The sequence below is a fragment of the Drosophila arizonae genome, chromosome X (assembly GCF_054131065.1).
Source record: "Drosophila arizonae isolate 15081-1271.41 chromosome X, UAZ_ARI_1.0, whole genome shotgun sequence".
Taxonomy (NCBI): domain Eukaryota; kingdom Metazoa; phylum Arthropoda; class Insecta; order Diptera; family Drosophilidae; genus Drosophila; species Drosophila arizonae.
The window spans coordinates 33,044,940-33,064,743 of NC_142927.1; positions in this window are offsets into that span (position 1 = coordinate 33,044,940).

The following is a 19,804-nucleotide window of genomic DNA, read 5'->3' on the forward strand; positions in this document are numbered from 1 at the left end:
TCAGCGCTAGGTGATCCGTGACAACGTCGAACCTGTAGCCCTCCAGGTACCATCTCATCTTTCGGATCGCCCAGACGATCGCGAGACACTCCTTCTCCGTGGCCGAGTAGTTTAGCACCGCCTTCAGTAACTTTCGATTGGCGTATGCTATTACTCGCTCCTGCCCCTCAACTTCTTGCGTTAGCACTGCGCCGAGGCCGTAGTCGCTGGCGTCGGTCTGCAGCTCGAATTTGGCCGAGAAGTCGGGACAGGCCAGAATAGGCGCGGTCGTCAAACTCTCCTTGAGTTTCTGCAACGCCTCCTCCTTTTCCTCGCTCCAGATCCACTTCTGGCCCTTCTTTAGCAACTTCGTCATCGGTTATACTAGCGACGCGAAGTCCGGCACGAATCGTCTATACCATGATGCCATTCCAAGGCATTGCCGCAACTCCTTTAGACACGAAGGTGATGGGAGGCTCCGAATCGCCTCAACCTTCGCGGGATCCGTTTATTACGTGGCTAAGATACGCCAACTTTTCCCGAAGGAAACTGCATTTCTTTCTGTTGAGTTTTTAGATTGGCCGCTCGCAACCGACGGAAAACTTCCTTCAGGTTGGCCACATGCTGCTCTTTTGTCGTTCCGATGACCACTATGTCATCTAGATATGCAAACGCGTGAGGCTCCATGTTGGGCCCGATGACTGTATCCAGTGCCCTCTGGAATGTCGCCCCCGCCGAATGCAAGCCGAACGGCATCACTCGCCATTGGAACAGTCCCCTGCCTGGAACAGTGAACGCCGTATATTCCCTACTATCCGCCGCCATCGGGATCTGCTAGTACCCGCTCTTTAGATCCAGCGTCGATATGAAACGTGCGTGCCGCAACCTCTCTGAAATGTGCAGGATCCGCGGAACGGGGTACGCATCCGGGATCGAGTGGGCATTGAGTTGACGATAATCTACGCACATGCGCCAATCCCCAGTCTTTTTCTTGACTAAGACTATGGGTGCGCTGTGTGGGCTCTTCGACGGCTCAATCGCCCCTGCTTGGAGTAGCTCGTCCACCTGCTCGTCGATCACCTTTTGCATAGCCGGATTTTTAGGGTAGTACCTTTGCTTCAAAGGTTTGTCGTCCTTCATCCGGATACTATGCTCGGCGATGTGCGTCAGGCCTCTGAGGTCCTCAGACAATGCTAGCTCTGCTTCTAGAAAGTCCTGCAGTTCTTCCTCCAACTCCCGACCATTACCGTCGCGACGATCTTCCACTCTTTTACTCTGAGCGGGTACCTCTCTTCGTCTTCGGTATCTAATTGGCGCCGCTCCACTCTCTCGGAGGGCGCCTTTGGCCGTTTCCCGCGCCGTCCTGTTCGGAACATTCCCTCGCAGTCCGGCCTCGCTGCCCGAAGTGTCGTCAGAACAACACCGGCGCGTTACGACATTCCCGCGCGAAGTGTCCAGGTTGTGCGCATCGATAACAGACCCGACTCGGCCTGGGTCCAGCGTCCTGAGCCATCATCCGGCTAGTTGCCTCTGTCGAAGGTGTCGTAGCCGGCGGGCCCTTCTGCCCCACGGCTTGTCCTCCAGACCGGGGATCAGATATCTTCTCGCGGAAGGTATTGTTCTGTCGCGCCTCCGCTGGCTTGGGCCAGGCGGTCTCCACCATCGCCTTTCTCCCTCGTTCTCTCTGTTGATTCCTCACGTTTTCGAACTCTGCACCCATCTGTGTCAGCTGGGTCAGGGATGAAAAATCGTGCCTCCGTACGTACAGCCTGTATTCCGGGGATGCGTTCTCGTAGGCCCTATTCAACTCTTGGGCCGGGCTGTATCTAGCCTGACGCTTCAATAGCCGGAGCTCGATCAAGTAGTCCTTGAAGGGTTCGCCCTCCCGTTGCCGTCGCGCCCGGATCTGATCCTCCAGACGCTCGTGGTATTGGGGAGGTAAGAAGAAGTCCAAGAACTCTTTCTTGAATTCTATCCAGGGCACGTCTGTTAACCCACTAGTTAGGAACCACTTAGCCGCCTTGTCTAACAACACCTCGCTCAACGCCCTCGGCATCCTGTCCAGTTCGATCCCATAAGTTATGGCTCGCCCCTCCAGGATTTTGATGAAACCGAGAGGATCCGACCGACCGTCGTATTTCATTCCCCACTTTCTCACTTGCTCGACGATATTCCATGGTGGGTGCCTCTCCGGCGGCAACGAGAGCGCTGGAGTCTGACGCTCAATCCTCATTTCGCCACCACTGCCGGATTCCTTCGACCTCTCGTCCCTCCGGCTCCCAGCTCGCTGCTCGCCGTCGGCACGCTGAGCCTCAGCGGCGCCATCGAAATGGACCCACTCTACTGGAATGGACCGCGCCTCCCGAACAGAAACGTGTCTCCCATTCGGCCAGTCGCCCTTTGATTTCTACCGAATAGTTGCCGCCCTGGATGAATGACGACAACCTCTTTCTGAGATCCTCCTGCGGCCTTCATCTTCAAGGCCGAGATCCCGTGCTACCGCTATCAACTCCTCTTTTTTTTTTTAATATACTCTTTCTTTATCCGTATTATTATTATTATGATTTTTTTTTCTTCTCCTTCTCCTTCTTATCTTATACAATTTTGTTTGCTTTCGCCGTTCTAATCTATCTTATTTTATTCCTTTATCCTCTTCCTTGCCTTTCTGCACTTATTCTAGTTTTGCTTTACTTTTCTTTATTCGCCTTAACCTATTTCGTTCTCTTTTGTTTTATTCTTTATTTTTCTTAATCTATTTTGTTTTATTTAATTTTCTTTATTTTTCTTCATCTATTTTGTTTTATTTCTTTTCTTTAGTTTTCTTAATCTATTTTGTTTTATTTCGTTTTCTTTATTCTTTCTTAACCTAGTTTAGATTATTTTACCTTTTTTTTATACCCTGAACTAGAGGTGGGCACGGGCCGAATTTTTTGCACCCGGCCCGATCCGCCCACGGTCAGAAGTTCAAAATTTTATCCGTACCCGAAAGCAAAAAAAAATTGTCATACCCGCGACCAACCCGCCCGCCCGAAACAATTACAACAAATTTAATTCTCAAACATTACAATTTTTTTTTTTTCTCAAAAATAACAATTTTATTCTTAAAAATTACAATATTATTTACAGAAATATTACATGTTTTTATATAAGAAAAGGAGCATATCAAGATTTGCGCTTGATAGCCTTGTTCGCCTTTCATTTAAAATTTTTCCAGAAGAGGAGAATACTCGCTCGCTTGTTGCAGAGCTTACCGGAATACATAAAATATTTTTGGCCACCACTTGCAACAATTTAAGGTTCGTTGCCTCCTGCCAAAAATTTAAGATTGACAAGTTTGAATTATAGCGTGTGGCATAATATTTATCAATTTCTAAGTCAATTGCATTTTTGTCAGGTTCGTCAAGTTTTCATTTTTTGGTTGATTTTTGTCCAAAAACTCTGGAAATTCATAATTCAAATTTGGCGGAGAGTTTTCAATTTTCGCGTCCTCAACTGAATCATTTTGCATATCATAAATTTCTGACATCATGCATTTAACGGTTTCTAAGACATGATTTTTTTTTTTTTCAGCTGGCAAAAAACTTAATTCTTTGAATGGGGGATTTAAAAATAATCCAATCAAATGAACGGAAGTTGGCTGAAAACGCTTCTCTAAAGAGTTCAAGGTCTTTTCTTTTACATGTTCCATAACATTGGAGTCATACATTTCAATTTTACAATTTTTTTTTAGTTTCTCGTACCATAAAGCATATATATATGAATGGTTGGCTCTGTTTCAGATGACAATTTGTCAGAACAATCTTTGAATGGTTTTAAAAATGAAATTAAACATTCCATTAAAGTGAAATCAATATCTGCTATACGTTGTAGTTGCTTTTTTGTTAAAAGTAACATTTTAATCTCTTCCTGAACTTCCCAAATGCTTTCAAGCATAATGAAAACTGAATTTCAACGCGTTTTAATATCTTGTTTTAGTGATTTGCTCAGTTTATTCTTAAGCTCTGAATGCTTAAAATATTTAACAAGATTTTTTGATTTTTCCAATAAGGTCTTAATTTCTTCAACGGGATTCTTTTCTAAAACGTCGTCCATGACTAAGTTCAAGTTATGACAGGCGCAAGAAAGTCTCTTATAAGTGTTGAAGGCGGCAACCACGTTGGCTCCATTGTCAGTAACAATAACACTACTCCTTAAACTACTTTCTAAATTATACTCAAGCAATATATACTTCACTTGCTCTAAATTGTTACCGCCAGTTTTTTTTCTTCTAGAAATTCTTTTACTCCTAATATTGACGTTTTTAAACAAAAGGATTCATCAATACAATGTGCACTTAAGCAACGAAAGCTTCTCTGGGTAAACTGGTCGGTCCACATGTCGGTAGTGAATGCCAAGTGTTTGTTTGACATGTCAGTAATGAGCAGTTCCTTTATTCGATTGTATTCTGCAACCATAACATTTCCTGTTAACTTTTTTCATGCCATTTCCTGTGGTGCCATTTTTGACGCTAAAAGCCAAAACAAGCTTGCATTTGCAGCAGCACACAAAATCAAGAGGCTTTCCATCGAATTCCACAATCTTGAAAGTTTTCCAAACATCACTCTTTCCAGAAGAATTTTCTATCAATTTGTACATATTGTGATTGGCACTAATTGCTCTTTGCACTTCACATTTTGTTTTAGCACACTCATTATTATTAGCGTTCATTTTCTTGTACAATGCTCATTATGCTTTTAATCGTAATGACAATTTTATAGAGATCATCGATACAAAAATTAATCGTATGTGTACACGAAATCAGGTATAGCAAATATTTAAATATTTAACGGAATATTACGTTACTACATTTTCTAAACAGCGAACCAATCTTATTGATTTTGTTGTCAAAATGCTGGAATAAAATTAAGATTTGTATTTCCGTCAGCGGACAGTTTTATTCAAATTTAAATGCATAATAATTGCTTAATTTGCAAGCGCACACAAAATTATCGATGTCGAAAGCAACCCTGTTTTTGCAGGCAAGTACAAAGCACCTGCAAATTACACAATTTATTATACATTTTAAATTTTAATAAAACAGTAAAAATTTGATCGGGTAAATCGGATTTAAGCAGTCTAACCCGCAACCGCCCACACCCAGCCCGAAATTAGATTTTTCAGCCCATACCCGCGGGTAACCGCGGGTGCCCACGGGTACTCGATAAAAACCCGGCCCGTGCCCATCCTGAACCCATTTTCAATGGGAAATCAGGGTATAATGGTTTTGTTGAAATGTATGTAACAGGCAGAAGGAGGCGTGGCAGACCCCACAAAGTATATATATTCTTGATCAGGGCGACGAGCTGAGTCGATTTGGCCCTGCCCGTCTGTCTGTCAGTCCGTATGTTCGAACGCGTCGATTTCCGAAGATATAAGAGCTAGGACTTCAATTTTTTTTTTTAAAATGACCGTATATACAGCGCGGACGTCGAGTTTGCTTTTAAAATTCGATAAATCATCCCGTTATGTTTTTATCGAGTAAAAACATTCAAATTCAAGTCAGATGACACTATAGCTAATTGTGAATGATTTTTCATTTTTTTAAATTTCTCAAATATACAATATAATATGTAGATCATATGCTGAAAGTTTCATTAAATTCCGTTCAGTCAAAAATTAATTAAAAACAAGTAAGAACGTTGCAATCGGGCGATACCGATAGCAGAAGACTCATTCACAGCCCAAACGCTGTCAACCAGAGTATATAGTGCAATTTTCAAGTCTAGTGAGCAGCAAAAGACACGGCATGATGCCATTAAAATTGAAAAATCATCGATAGCTATTGCATTCAAATTACATACATATATAATTTATACAACTCTGATTTTTATTATATATTTATATCCATACATTGGATACCGGCTTCAAGCTAACAGCAGATCAGCGCGATTTTCCTATGCTTGTGCACACACTCATCGTCTATTCTATGCGTACAGACAGAAGCGCGCCTTTTCTCACATTCTTAGAATTTCGATTGATTTCTGGACTTTCTAGCCGTTACTGTAGTTTTGTCTGATGACGCTCTCTTATTAACCTATTCTATTTTAGCAACTGATTGCTCGAGCAAAGCAGTGGCGCGGGTGCTAAGGGCGACGCAAGTAATGTTAGAGTAGCGGAGGTTCGAACCACAGTAAAGTGTTATTTTTTTTATTTTTTCATACATATTTCGTTTTTTATAAAATAGATATTTTATTGGGAAGGTGCGAGCTTGACTGAATGGCACTTAAGCGCCGACGATCTTTATTTTAGCTATTTTGACAAACATGCTGTTTGGGTTGGTGCGAGTTCAAATCCCGCTGAAAACACTTTTTTGTAAATTGCAAATTTTTGTTATTTTAGCTTTTTTATATTTTATTAATTTTATAAAAATGTTTCCTTCCGTGCTATCAATGCCTATTAAGCCTACTTATGTGTACATATACATAAATAGATGGCTGACGCATATAAATGTCGTAATTCGGGCACTGTAAATGCCGATTGCCACGCCCCTAGTGGCCGTAGACTCCTCAATTTTAGCCAGTTTTTAGAACGAGCAACCGGTTACCTAAATACAAAATTTTAATTCTTACGCTCAAAAAATGTGAAAATTACAGGGTATTTTTCGATATGCCACGCCCCTAAAGAGGCTTAAAAATTATTTTTGGAGCGTCGATAGAGGAGGCTACCAGTAACTTAACTATCCAAATTTGAAGCTTCTAGCTCTTAAACTGTAGAAGATATAAACTTTTGCGGTTTGCCCCCCTATAGGCGGACATATATCTACCATAGCTTGTTGGAAGTGGGTGGTCAACCCGCGTATATATACAAAATTTCAGGTCTCTAGCATCAATAGTGCCTAAAATATAGCAGAATTCGAAAAATCACTATATCTTCAGGTCCGATTTGCCACGCCCCTAGTGGGCGTGGATATATAATTTGTTCACCTATCTTCATAGAATTAAAACATCAGCTTACATGCAAAATTTCAGCATTCTAGGTTTATAACTTTAGGAGATACAGTTATATCCGATTTGCCACGCCCCTAATGGGCGGAGATATATCCGCCATAGCTTGTGATCTTGGGTGATCGGCGCGGACCTACATACCAAGTTTCAGCTTTCTAGCTCTTCAACAAACATGATTTCTGGTATATCGGAAAATGCATTTTCCGATTTGCCACGCCCCTAGTGAGCGGATCGGGAAAATTTTAACACTTTATAAATCGGAGATATACACGAGTATGTGTTCCAAATTTCAAGTCTCTAGCTTCAATAGCGCCGAAATAGATTGCGTTCATACGGACAGACGGACAGACGGACGGACGGACAGACGGACGGACAGCAAGACGGACATTGCACAAAACCAATATACTCATTTCACTTTCGTGAATGAGTCTAATAATCAAATATTTGGCCAATTAACAAACGCACAAGCAGCAGTTACACTAGCATCGTTGAATCACATCAGCTGTTAGTTTCGTTTAGTTTTGGTAGATGGCGCTGCAGCAGTGAATCTATTTGAGTTTTGCCAGCATCACTTGGAGAAGTGAGGTAGCGTAGTGTGTTAGCAGCATGACGCCCGATCCAGAAGTCGCGGTTCGAATCCCGATCCGGTGCAGCTGATGTTAATTTTTTTTTAATTGTTTCAAAATATTTTTATATTTTCATAAATGAGTTTTCTATTTAATTTATATTTTTAAATACACCGAAATTGAAATTTTAACCATACTTAATGTGCGTTTTTAATAGTTTGGTTATTCTAGCAGACTCTTAGAATCACATCAGCAGTTAGTTTCGCTTAGTTTTGGTAGATGGCGCTGCAGCAGTGAATCTATTTGAGTTTTGCCAGCGCTACTTGGCGAAGTGAAGTGGCGTAGTGTGTTAGCTGCATGACGATCGATAGAGAAGTCGCGGTTCGAATCCCGATCGGTGCAACTGATGTTAACTTTTTTAATTGTTTCAAAATATTTTTATATTTTATTAAATGAGTTTGGTATTTTATTTATATTTTTAAATACATCGAAATTGAAATTTCAGTAGTATCTAGTCGAGCACTCTCGACTAGAGTTTTCTTACTTGTTCTCTTTCAATTTTACTTCTTTATTGATTATATTCCCCTTTTTATACCCTGAGCCCATTTTCAATGGGAAATCAGGGTATAATGGTTTTGTTGAAATGTATGTAACAGGCAGAAGGAGGCGTGGCAGACCCCACAAAGTATATATATTCTTGATCAGGGCGACGAGCTGAGTTGATTTAGCCCTGTCCGTCTGTCTGTCTGTCCGTCTGTCCGTCTGTCCGTATGTTTGAACGCGTCGATTTCCGAAGATATAAGAGCTAGAGACTTGAATTTTTTTTTCAAATGACCGTTTATACAGCGCGGACGTCGAGTTTGCTTTTAAAATTCGATAAATCATCCCGTTATGTTTTTATCGAGTAAAAACATTCAAGTTCAAATCAGATGCCACTATAGCTAATTGTGAATGATTTTTAATTTTTTTAATTTCTCAAATATTCAATATAATATGTGGATCATATGCTGAAAGTTTCATTAAATCCCGTTCAGTCAAAAATTAATAAAAAATAATCAAATATTTGGCCAATTAACAAACGCACGTGCAGCAGCTACAACAGAAACATTCGTTGAATCACATCAGCTGTTAGTTTCGTTTAGTTTTGGTAGATGGCGCTGCAGCAGTAAATCTATTTGAGTTTTGCCAGCGCCACTTGCAGGAGTGAGGTGGCCTAGTGTGTTAGCTGCATGACGCTCGATCGAGAAGTTGTGGTTCGAATCCCGATCGGTGCAACTGATGTTAACCTTTTTGATTGTTTCCAAATATTTTTATACTTTTTATACCCTGAACCCATTTTCAATGGGAAATCAGGGTATAATGGTTTTGTTGAAATGTATGTAACAGGCAGAAGGAGGCGTGGCAGACCCCACAAAGTATATATATTCTTGATCAGGGCGACAAGCTGAGTTGATTTGGCCCTGTCCGTCTGTCCGTATGTATGAACGCGTCGATTTCAGAAGATATAAGAGCTAGAGACTTCAATTTTTTTTTTTTTAATGTCCGTAATTACAGCGCGCATATCAAGTTTATCATTAACAAGTAAGAAAGCTCTAGTCGAGACTGCTCGACCACGAGATCCCCTGAACCCTTGGAGTAATAGCTATTTCAAAAATTTTTCGCGTCTTTCAGCTTACACAAGAAACACGCACACACACACACACGCACGCACGCACACACAGGCATACATACACACACACACATACACATAAACATTTACACACACACACACATACACATTTACACACACACATACACATACACACACAAGCCCAAACGCGCATGGGCGGCAGTGAGCGCTTACTATGAGAACTCAATTGTTTAATAACTTTTTTTGTGGACGTACGATCTTCATGAAACTTTCAGATTATGATTATAACATGGATATGCATGTAATTGCCAAAGCACAAGTCTCTAGTATTTGAAATACGCTTTTTACAAAAGTGAGGGTGAGGGGGTGAATTTAAGGGTGGGGGGTAAATTTTAACAAAAACCGAAATTGTATAAATTGCATATAAGCATACATTAAAAATTTGGAGACTCTAGCAATAAAGGTGTAGAAGATATAATTTTATAACTGGTTTTCGATAAGGTTTTTTATCGATAAAAAAATATCGGGATGAGTTATCGAATTTTAATGATAAACTTGATATGCGCGCTGTAATTACGGACATTCTAAAAAAAATTTGAAGTCTCTAGCTCTTATATCTTCTGAAATCGACGCGTTCATACATACGGACAGACGGACAGACGGACAGACAGACGGACAGGGCCAAATCAACTCAGCTCGTCACCCTGATCAAGAATATATATACTTTGTGGGGTCTGCCACGCCTCCTTCTGCCTGTTACATACATTTCAACAAAACCATTATACCCTGATTTCCCATTGAAAATGGGTTCAGGGTATAAAAATTGAAGTCTCTAGCTCTTATATCTTCTGAAATCGACGCGTTCATACATACGGACAGACGGACGGACAGGGCCAAATCGACTCAGCTTGTCACCCTGATCATGAATATATACACTTTGTGGGGTCTGCCACGCCTCCTTCTGCCTGTTACATACATTTCAACAAAACCATTATACCCTGATTTCCCATTGAAAATGGGTTCAGGCACTGACCAGAGAACACATAGACTAGACATGTAGAACAAACTTTTTCAACACCGAAAAAATGCGCTGAAGATACCGGACAACTTCGTATTTGGTCGGCTCGGTCTTCTGAGGCTCAAGCAGTGAAAATAAGGCAAGACAAATTCAGTGTGCTGCGACTGCTGCCACGAAATGCACGCAGTACCAAATGAAGCACGGCTATGCGCTCTTTTTCCCTTACGCACTCTCTCCCTCTCTTTATGGTCTCTCTCTATGGTCTCTCGAATAGCAGCAGCGCACAAAAATTGAAAATTGTTCGCGACGATCTCAGCTCGTTCCTTATGAGTGAAGGGTATACCGAAATCATAAAAGCGTTTGTCGCGCTCATGCAAACAAAATGTAAGCGTTTTGATGGTTATTCGTGGGAAGAGTATGAAAGCGTTGGTGCTCATAAAAATATGATGTTGCGACGGGCATGCACACACACACACACTCTCCCTTGCTACATGTACTATGAGAATTTGTATGCCTGTGTGCGAAGCTCTTGCCGCCTGTAACAATTTTACAGTTCAGCATTTGCATTTGGTCGATCTTGTGAAGTGCTCACATACATATGTATGTAATACATACTATGTATGTATGTATATACATTTGATTGTGTGTACGCATGGGATGTGCAGCTAACGATTATGGGATATATTTGTAGAAGCATTTGTATCAGTGGTGCCAGATTTCAAACGACAAAATAGGCCAAATTTCTCAAAAATATAAGCTAGAATAGGCTGAAAATTTGAAAAAACTGGCTTAAAACAAGTAAGAAAGCTCTAGTCGAGACTGCTCGACTACGAGATCCCCTGAACCCTTGGAGCAATAGATATTTCAATCATTTTTCGCGTCTTTCAGCTTACACAAGAAACACGCACACACACACACACAGGCATACATACACACACATGCATACAGACACACATACACACACACGCATACATACACAAACGCATACACACACACATACACATACACACACACATACACAAACACATACACACACATACACAAACACATACACACACAAGCACTCACGCATAAACACGCATGGGCTGCAGTGTGCGCTTACTATGAGAACTTAATTGTTTAATAACTTTTTTTATGGACGTACGATCTTCATGAAACTTTCAGATTATGAAGAAGAAGGTGTAGAAGATATAATTTTATAACTGGTTTTCGATAAGGTTTTTTATCGATAAAAAAAGATCGGGATGAGTTATCGAATTTTAATGATAAACTTGATATGCGCGCTGTAATTACGGACATTTAAAAAAAAATTTGAAGTCTCTAGCTCTTATATCTTCTGAAATCGACGCGTTCATACATACGGACAGACGGACAGACGGACAGACAGACGGACAGGGCCAAATCAACTCAGATCGTCACCCTGATCAAGAATATATATACTTTGTGGGGTCTGCCACGCCTCCTTCTCCCTGTTACATACATTTCAACAAAACCATTATACCCTGATTTCCCATTGAAAATGGGTTCAGGGTATAAAAAAGGCAAAAAATTAAACAAAACAAATTTTAAATGTTTAATTTTGTAATTATATTATCTAGTTCACAGTCTGAAGGACTTGCGTATTTATCGCTGGAACTTATAAGATAAATATATTTTTCAGGCAATTCGTAATTATGGCAACATTTGCCATGCCGCCGCAATCCATATCTGTATAAATATAAGGTATATTTTTTATATACATCAAGCATCAAGCAAGTATATTTACCAAGTAATTTTGTTACACTTATATCCGTGGATTCATCCAACATTAGGCTAAATTTGGATGAGCCGATGTCGGCGATAAGATCTTCACGAAAGTAAAGCGCTAGAACATTGTTAATGATTTGTGTGCATTTTGTTCTCTTTAACTTTATGTTGACTGCGGCTTTACAGTCGTTAAATTGTTGCAAACACATAGTGGACAAATGGTCTATTGGAGCAATGGCAGAGTGCTCGGCAATATATAGGCATAATGCCGCCTCCTGCTCCTCAGTTTTTGTGTTTTTTATACCCTGAACCCATTGAAAATGGGAAATCAGGGTATAATGGTTTTGTTAAAAGTATGTAACAGGCAGAAGGAGGCGTGGCAGACCCCACAAAGTATATATATTCTTGATCAGGGCGACGAGCTGAGTCGATTTGGCCCTGTCCGTCTGTCTGTCCGTCCGTCCGTCCGTCCGTCCGTATGTATGAACGCGTCGATTTCAGAAGATATAAGAGCTAGAGACTTCAAATTTTTTTTTTTAATGTTCGTAATTACAGCGCGCATATCAAGTTTATCATTAAAAATCGATAACTCATCCCGATCTTTTTTATCGATAAAAACCCTTATCGAAAAACAGTTATAAAATTATATCTTCTACACCTTTATTGCTAGAGTCTCCAAATTTTTAATGTATGCTTATATGCAATTTATACAATTTCGGTTTTTGTTAAAATTTACCCTCCACCCTTAAATTCACCCCCTCACCCTCACTTTTGTAAAAAGGGGATCTCGTAGTCGAGCAGTCTCGACTAGAGCTTTCTTACTTGTTATACCCTGAACCCATTGAAAATGGGAAATCAGGGTATAATGGTTTTGTTAAAAGTATGTAACAGGCAGAAGGAGGCGTGGCAGACCCCTCAAAGTATATATATTCTTGATCAGGGCGACGAGCTGAGTCGATTTGGCCCTGTCCGTCTGTCTGTCTGTCCGTCTGTCCGTCCGTCCGTCTGTCCGTCTGTCCGTCTGTCCGTATGTTTGAACGCGTCGATTTCCGAAGATATCAGAGCTAGAGACTTGAATTTTTTTTTTAAATGACCGTTTATACAGCGCGGACGTCGAGTTTGCTTTTAAAATTAGATAAATCATCCAGTTATGTTTTTATCGAGTAAAAACATTCAAGTTCAAATCAGATGCCTCTATATTAATTGTGAATGATTTTTCTTTTTTTTAAATTTCTCAAATATTCAATATAATATGTATATCATATGCTGAAAGTTTCATTAAATTCCGTTCAGTCAAAAATTAATAAAAAAAATAATCAAATATTTGGCCAATTAACAAACGCACGTGCAGCAGCTACAACAAAAACATTCGTTGAATCACATCAGCTGTTAGTTTCGTTTAGTTTTGGTAGATGGCGCAGCAACAGTGAATCTATTTGAGTTTTGCCAGCGCCACCAGCAGGAGTGGGGTGGCCTAGTGTGTTAGCTGCATGACGCTCGATCAAGAAGTCGCGGTTCGAATCACGATCGGTGCAACACTGATGTTAATTTCTTTTAATTGTTTCAAAATATTTTTATATTTTCATAAATGCGTTTTCTATTTAATTTATATTTTTAAATACACCGAAATTGAAATTTTAACTATACTTTATGTGCGTTTTTAATAGTTTGGTTATTCTAGCAGATTCTTAGAACCACCAGCTAGTTTCGTTTAGTTTTGGTAGATGGCGCAGCAGCAGTGAATCTATTAGAGTTTTGCCAGTGCCTCTAACAGGAGTGAGGTGGCCTAGTGTGTTAGCTGCATGTCGCTCGATCGAGGAGTCGAGGTTCGAATCCCGGTCGATGCAACTGATGTTAATTTTTTTTAATTGTTTAAAATATTTTTATATTTTATTAAATGAGTTTGGTATTTTATTTATATTTTTAAATATATCGAAATTGAAATTTCAGCCATACTAAATGAGCATTTTTATTTGTTGGGTTCAGGGTAGTATCTAGTCGAGCACTCTCGACTAGAATTTTCTTACTTGTTTTTTTTTTTTTAATCTATTTTATTTTTTTGGGCAATGCCTCCAATTGCGGACAAGTGCTTTTTTGTTGCCGCATGTTGCCGAATATCGTACAGTTTGGCGCTAACTGTGCACTTGCAAAAGCTGCAGTACGCCTTTGTTTGGTCGACAGGTACTTTTACCAGCCACTTCTTAAACTCGTCCCATTTGGCCCAGGCGTCCCGAAAATTCTGTTTATATATTTATATCTTTGGCATTATTGCTAATTAGGAATTTCACAATTTCACAATTTTGAGCGCGATCAACGAATCAAAATGTGACCAAAACTTTTCAACAAAAATATACCATATATTAATACGAATGGTATGGTATTTCAGAATTAATTTATGGTATTTACCATGGTATATAATGGTAAATACCATATTAAACAAAAAGGTCTACAAAAAAGTTTAGTTTGGTTCGCTTTGCTTCTATAGATAATCAAATAATATAAAATGATAAAATAACAAAACCAAAATATAACAAGTAAGAAAGCTCTAGTCGAGACTGCTCGACTTCGAGATCCCCTGAACCCTTGGAGCAATAGATATTTCAATCATTTTTCGCATCTTTCAGCTTACACAAGCAACACGCACACACACACACACACACAGGCACGTACGCACACACAGGCATACAGACACACACATACACAAACACATACACACACAAGCACCTACGCATAAACACGCATGGGCTGCAGTGGTGGCTTACTACGGGAACTTAATTGTTTAATAACTTTTTTTATGGACGTACGATCTTCATGAAACTTTCAGATTATGATTATAACATGAATATGCATGTAATTGCCATAGCACAAGTCTCTAGTATCTGAAATACGCTTTTTACAAAAGTGAGGGTGTGGGGTGAATTTAAGGGTGGGGGGTAAATTTTAACAAAAACCGAAATTGTATAAATTGCATATAAGCATACATTAAAAATTTGGAGACTCTAGCAATAAAGGTGTAGAAGATATAATTTTATAACTCGATAAGGGTTTTTATCGATAAAAAAGATCGGTATGAATTATCGATTTTTAATGATAAACTTGATATGCGCGCTGTAATTACGGACAATTAAAAAAAAAATTGAAGTCTCTAGCTCTTATATCTTCTGAAATCGACGCGTTCATACATACGGACAGACGGACAGACAGACGGACAGGGCCAAATCAACTCAGCTCGTCACCCTGATCAAGAATATATATACTTTTTGGGGTCTGCCACGCCTCCTTCTCCCTGTTACATACATTTCAACAAAACCATTATACCCTGATTTCCCATTGGGGTTCAGGGTATAAAAAGGCTAAATTTATGGCTATAGGCATTTTGACATTTTTCCAGGCTATTTAATTTTGAAATAGGCTAGATCTAGCCTTAAGTAGGCTAAAATGGCAACACTGGCCCGGGCAGCAAATGCTAATATTTTTTATGCGCATCTACACTCCTGCCCTTCCCTTTCGTTATACTCTTCGCTGAAAAGGAAAAAGCTGGGATCGTCGCGAACAAAAATTTCAATTTTTGTATGTCGCTGAGAGTGATGATTTCAGCGACCATAGAGAGCGAGAGAGAGGAACTGAGAGAGAGAGAGAGAGAGTGGGACCAATGGCACATAGATGTGCTTCATACATAATTAGGACGGAGCGCTCACAGCGCACTGTTTTTGTCGTGCAATATTTTCACTGCTCGAACCTCCAGCGACCGAGCCGAGCAAATACGAAGTATAGTGGTCGACCAACTTAACATTTTCTGCTGTAGAAAAATTTGTTTTACATGTCTAGTCTATGTGTTCTCTGGTCAGTGATATAAATCATATCCTCTTAGTCTAGTTAGTTCCATATTATTACCGCTTGGTTCGTTCATTAAAAATTGAATTACTGAACTATTTGGTTTTAATTTAACTACAATGATGAAATCTTCATTCTTTATACGAATTATATATACAAAATACGAAAATTTCTTCACAAAATAAAAAAGCGTAAATAAAGCAAATTATTCTTTAAAAAATCCAGAATTCCCACTGCCCGCTGTTTTGAAATTTTTCCCGCAGTCGGATTTTTAAAAGAGCCAGATTTGACGGGAAAAAAGCTGATTTGGCAACACTGCTCGCAACGAACTGACTTTGTAGTGTTGTATCACTAACACATAGACCGGACAAGTAGTGTAAAGCGTTTTGCACACTATTTTTCGGGAGTATCTCCCAGACCACTTCGTATTTGCTCGGCTCCTCTTTTTTTGGGAAAGTGAAATACGAAAGCACAATCATTTCGCTTCATGCGCTCGACCGAGATGGTCGACTGTTGAACAAAAGATCGCTCTGCGCTGAATGTTTTCCTTGCTCTCTCTCTCTCGCAGCGAGAACCCATGCCTTCTGTGTAAACAGTATACCGAACTTTTCAAACCGTTTGTCATGCGTTTTCGTTATTATTTGTGGAAAGGGTATGAAAGCGTTGGTGCGCATAATGAAAATGTTTTCGCGACGAGCATGCACACACACACTTACAGTATGCTACATGTACTATGAGCATTTGTATGCCTGTGTGCAAAGCCCTTGTTGGCTGTAGCAATTTTAAATCCCAGCATTTGCATTTGTCGATCTTGTGAAGCACTCACATAAATATGTATGTATATACATTTGATTGTGTGTACGCATGGGAGGCGCTGCTCACAATTATGGGATATAACTTGTAGAAGCACTTGTATGCCTGTGTGCCTTTACATGTGCGTGTGTGTATGTGTTTGTTCTATGCAGGGGACATGAAAATTGGCATGTGCCTACCACAACTTAGAATTGTTTGTGAGAACGATTTTGGGCTTTAATTGAAGAAAAGATGTTATATAATTTTATAACTGATTTTCGATAAAGTTTTTATCGATAAAAAATAACGGAATGAGTTATCAATTTTTGGTGATAAACTCGATATCCGCGCGACATTTAACAAAAATTGAGGTCTCCAGCTCTTATATCTTCTGAAAACGATGCTGACGCTGCCTATCCTTATATTGGCAGTCTCCAATTTTTTGCGACTGCTTACTAGGACGACTTCCGTCTTGTGCGCCACAAGCTCGAGCCTCTGTGTGTGTGTGTGTGTGTCTGTGTGTGTGTGTGTTTTATATTCGTTTATTGACAATCTTTATAATACAAGTTGCAAGTTGCGTGATAGCTAGGATAGTGCGCGATGCTTGCGGGACGGCCGTAAAGCATTGCTTCGCAAGCACTGTGCGCTACCTTAGCCTGGGACAGCTCGTCTTCTCATTCGCTCGACTCTGCGCAGCTCCATCATCACTGTGGCCGCGAAGGTGCTTGTTAGTTACCAAGCTTCCTCCGATTCCAGCATGGCGTTGACAATGTTGTCCGCTCTAATGGAGTGGCCCACTGGCTCCACCACTGGCTCCACCAAGATACTTTATCGCCCTCTTTGACGTAATGGTGACGCTGCCGATCTTTATATTGGCAGTTTCCACTCTTTTGCGACTGCTGACTAGGACAACTTCAGTTTTGTGTGCCGCTAGCTCGAGCCCAGCTCCAGTCAACCAGCTTCGTATGCGATTGATACCTTCGCTTCACATATCCTCTGCATCTTTAAGCTCCTTTCCTATGGCTACGATAGCTACATCATCAGCAAAGCCAATGGTGTGCGCACTTGCTGGTAGTTCCAAGCGCAGTACGCCGTCGTACATGATATTCCATAGGAGAGGGCCCAGCACAGAGCCTTGGGGTACTCCAGCTGACACTGTATGAGTTTGGGGACCCTCACTCGTATTGTATACCAGTGTTCTTCCTCTGAAGTAACTCTTTATTGTTTCTTTAAGATATTTAGGGATATTATATTGTGACAGCGCATTCAGTATCATATCCCAACTAGCTGTGTTGAAGGCATTCCTTACGTCCAGGGTCGCAATAATTCAATATTGCTTCGTCCCATGCTTCCATCTTGTGCCATGGATGGCGGAAGTGGCCAGACCAACAACTTTTTTTAGCGCATCCGTTGTTGACCGGGCCTTCCGGAATCCAAATTGATTTGGTGACAGGCCTCCGGCGCTAGTAATCGCAGTCTCCAGTCTAGAGCAGATCAATTTCTCAAACACCTTTCCCATGGTGTCTAAGAGACAGATCGGTCTGTATGAAGATGGCTCATCTGGTGGTTTGCCAGCCTTGGGTAGCAACACCAGGTTCTGGGCTTTCCATTTTGCCGGGAACGTCTCTTGAATTAGACATTCGTTGAATAATTCAGCAAACGTACTAGGATGTAAGACGAGGGCTAGCTTTAGCGCACGATGGGATCCCGTCCGGCCCTGGAGCTGTGTTGGTTCTAAGACCCTGGAGAGTTACTATGATTTCTTCCTCTGTGACTAAAACAATTTCAGTCAGCAATCAATCAGCAGACTCGGACCCGGGGGCGTGAATGGAGCTTAAACTTTCTGGAAAGAGCGTTTCCACAATCGATTTAAGCTCCAGATGATCCGTAGGCTGCACCTGTCTACCTGCGTATAGTCTTTTAACTACTATCTTATATGCCCTGCCCCAAGGGTCATATTCGGCTGAGTCGCACAACTCTAACAAGCATTCTCTTTTGCTTGCCCGAATGGCCCTCTTCAGCTGTCTTCTAGCTGCCTGGTAAGCTAATTGTTTCTCAAAAAACGTTGACCTACCGCGAGCCCGTTGGTAGCTTCTTCTCACCTGGATGAATTTGCGACGAATGTCACCTATTTGTGCATTCCACCAATACGTAGGCCCTTGTTGTCGCGTGAACTGCTTGCGGCGTAACATGCTGCTACTGCAGGCACTCTGTATTTGGGCCACCATTTGGCATGCTCTGGCCTCAGCATTACCAATTGTGCCCAGAGACTGAATGGCCTCTGAAAAGACCGCGGGATCAAAAGTATCTAACCGATACGAATCCCTCCACAAGGTTGAATGCATGTGGCTCACTTATTGTGAATAGAAGTGCCGTATGATCGCTGCCCATATAGCTATCGCAATGGCTCACTGTTGCTCCCCGAAAGAGGGATGAAGTGACAAAAGTAATGTCGATAACAGATCCATGTCCCGCCCGACTGAAGGTGTACTGGTGGCCAGTGTTGAGCAGTGCAACAACTAGTGTCGCGAAGATCTCCAGTAGGATACGACCCCTGGCATTTGTTGTGAGGCTACCCCATTCTAACGCCCAGGAGTTAAAATCTCCAGCTATAATGGCCTTCTAACCCCTAGCATCCTCGGCAAGCTCGTCGAGCACCGTGGTGAATTCACTGAGCTGCATGTTGGGGGCCAGATAGCAACTGTAAAGCCATAAGTTACCATATCGGCCGCGTACGAACCCATTGAATGACTTAACATTCGAAAGTACGTTCGTTGAGTTGTCGCATACCCACAACGCAGCTTTGCCATTAACGTCTGTTGACCATGTCCTAGGGCAGCGGGTTCTACAGTGGTGAGGCTCATTGAGAAATGCTACGTCTATACATTTTTACCTTATGGTCTGCTCTAGAAGATCTTGGGCAGCAACACAATGATTTAAGTTAAGCTGAAGGAACCTTAACATTTCATTTTACGAGCAGCTTCACGGTAGGATGGGCACTTGAAGCTGCCTTCTGAATGGTCCGTCTGCTTTGCACCTTTCCGGTGATGGTGCATGCTTTTGCACTATGACCCATCTCTCCACACCTGAAACAGGCGCCCTTTAGGTCACAGTCGCTGCGACAGTTTGCTGCCATATGACCGTAATCGAGGCACTTGAAACAGCGTTTAGGCTGTTCCACGGCTCGGATACGGCATACTACCCATCCTATTCTAATTTTGGACAGCTCGAGCAGAGTTTTGGCTTTCCCAATTGG